This window comes from Callospermophilus lateralis, chromosome 3 (assembly GCF_048772815.1).
Source record: "Callospermophilus lateralis isolate mCalLat2 chromosome 3, mCalLat2.hap1, whole genome shotgun sequence".
NCBI lineage: Eukaryota > Metazoa > Chordata > Mammalia > Rodentia > Sciuridae > Callospermophilus > Callospermophilus lateralis.
This window is the reverse complement of record NC_135307.1, coordinates 112696686-112699549: the sequence shown is the minus strand read 5'-3', so window position 1 is coordinate 112699549 and position 2864 is coordinate 112696686. Positions and strand designations below refer to the sequence as shown.

Here is a 2864-nt window from a genome sequence, read left to right as displayed (position 1 = left end):
AATATGTGAAGGCCCCTGGCCCTGCATTCTGATTTAAGTATTCCAGAAGACTAGTGATCTGTGTTGAACAGTCCAAGACTTGAACATGCATGCTTTATCGTGTCCATGATCTGACCTTGAGGGATATCTCCTTGCCCTGTTTCAAAAGAACTAAAAATATCAATGTTCTCTTTAAAGCAACTCATGATCTCAAAACTGAATTATCCAGGCTTAGGTGCAAAGACGAGGAGATGAGAGAAATGACTTGTAAAGTAATAGAAAAATCAAGGCTGGTCAATGAATCTTACAAAATCATGTGTAGTGGGACACCTTGTCAGGGTAGAAGAAATTCTGGATTAAGGCAATGAGGTGTCAGGCCCAACTTTATTCTACACTAGCTAGCTCTGTGAACCCAGCAGGTTCCCAACCACTCTGAGCAAGTTTTTTAAAACAGAGCTAATAAAGTTCTCCCAATATGGTAAAGCTCAGAATGGGCAAACACATAATAAAAATTCTTTTTAAACTATAAAGTGTTACACCAAGTCAATCAACTGGATCAGAATTTTATGCATGCTCATTATGGCAGCACATATACCAAAACCGGAACAATAAGAAAATAGCATGGCCCCTTTGCAAGGATGACATGCAAATTCATGAAGCACTCCACATTTAAAAACTTTTCTACTATATGCATTCACTCAAAAATTATGGGGAAGAATGACATACTATTTGAATATGTAGCAATACAGATTTGTTTTGCTGCATTATTTTAATTCTTTTAATGAATGCTCATTTCCAAAATGTAGTTTTAAAATTTAAAATGTTTCTCTAAGCCATTTTCAGGGGTGAAAAAAGAGATTAAAGTTCATAGGCACTTTGGATGGCTACTCACTCCATTGTTCAACACATTCAGTGAAAATATATTTTTGTCGTGGTTCTTACGTGGCTCATTAGTGAGGACAATTCTATAGAACATGAGTCTTTTGTCTGAGTCTGGATGCCTGCTGATACATAGGATCATTAAAGTGTTGAGGGACCAGCTGTGGACCTAGGTATTTTTCTAGTATGGACAGGAGAAATGTGAACACAATTGAGAATGATGGATCTACTTAAAAATGGTTCAGGATACATATAGTTCAGTGGTAGAGTTCTTGCCTTTCATGTACAAGGCCCTGTATTTGATTCCAGCACTTCAGAAAGGAAAAATGTTTGGTACAGTAGCATATACCTGTAATCAGGATGCCTAGCATGAGCCTTGGCAACTCAGCAAAAATCTTATCTCATAAAATAAGGGGATATAGACATAGCTCAGTGGTAAAGCATCCCCAGGGGTCAATCCTCAGTACTATGATGGGGGTGGGGGGTGAGCAAGGTGTAAGCTTGGTGAAAAATCAGGAGTATGAAACAATGAGAAACCAAACTTGCTTGATTGGAAAGGATGGGATGGGATGGGGGAAGGTTGAGAACCACAAGATTTGGGCCTCAAGACTCTGGATACATCTGTTTTTTCTGACATGCACAAAGGACATAAAATCAGTGCCAACAAGCACTGATGGACATGTTGACTTACCTCTAGTTCATTCTCAATATGAAGTAGGTATTACCATTTTTCAGAGTAATTTTGAGGCTCAAAACTAAAACAGGTTAAACTTGCTTTTATATCAAGTGAATAAAGGTTATTTTTTATGTGGCTCTCCTAATTTGACTTCAGATTCTGAACTATAAAGGTCTTTAAAGCCAAACCAACCAGTGAGGCCACACACACTTTTGAATCTTGCTAGAGTACATTTTGATTGTACTGTTTTTTGGGTTTTTTTTATATTTATTTTTCAGTTTTTGGCGAATACAACATCTTTGTTTGTATGTGGGCTGAGGATCGAACCCGGGCCGCACTACCACTTGAGCCACATCCCCAACCCGATTGTACTGTTTGGTAGTTACATTCATAGTTTACCACTTCCTCCTTCCTGACATTTGCTGAGTACAAGGAATTCCTGACGTTGTCTCCTCTTCAGCTCTGAGTAGTATCAGCATTACAAAGGACACTTGATGGAGGAACCTGGGGCCATGCTGTCCAGAACTAGTCAGAGCTAGGATTTTATCTGTCACTCAGTAATTTTGAATTTCTACTTCCCCATCTGAAGTGAGATCTTACCACCAGTCTTCATTGGCCTTTTTTAGTATAACATTGTATACCTTTATATTCCTCCCTCCCATAATCCCATTTCAAAGTTCTAAATGGCTTACCATCCCATGTCATTTATCAGATATGCATGGCTCTTTTGTTTTGTGGAAAGTATAATGTGGTCACACAAACTACTACAGGTTTAAAATATAACCAACGTGAGGTGCAGGATTTCTAGGCTGGTGGTGGTGGCGAGATGACCAAGCTCCGGGCCTTCACGTGCGACCACCTGTTTTGCTTCAACATTAACTTGGACCCACTTACAGAGTACCTCGCACACTGGCCATAGTATTTCATTGTTGCAGAAGCACCTGGTGGAGAATTAATGGGTTATATTATGGGTAAAGCAGAAGGCTAAGTAGCCAGGTAAGAATGGCATGGGCACTTCACAGCTCTGTATGTTGCCCCTGAATTTCGACGCCTTGGTTTGGCTACTAAACTTATGGAATTAATAGAGATTTCAGAAAGAAAAGATGGATTTTTTTGTTGATCTTTTGTAAGAGTATCTAACCAAGTTGCAGTCAACATGCACAAGCAATTGGGCTACAGTGTGTTTAGGATGGTCATATAAGACAGTCATAGAGTACTATTCAGCCAGCAACGGGGAGCCCGATGATACTGCTTATGATATGAGGAAGGCACTTTCCAGGCACACAAAGAAATCCATCATACCAGGGCTGGGATTGTGGCTCAGTGGTAG

At 39.7% G+C, this 2864-nt stretch overlaps 1 non-coding gene and 1 pseudogene across 1 annotated transcript; both read left to right on the top strand.

The window, feature by feature from the left end:
• Window positions 1-549: 549 nt before the first annotated feature.
• On the top strand, window positions 550-652 carry LOC143396034 (U6 spliceosomal RNA). Its single transcript, XR_013090927.1, has one exon. It is a non-coding gene; the product is annotated as a U6 spliceosomal RNA (small nuclear RNA).
• Window positions 653-2360: 1708 nt separating this feature from the next.
• On the top strand, window positions 2361-2864 carry LOC143394781 (N-alpha-acetyltransferase 20-like; annotated as a pseudogene).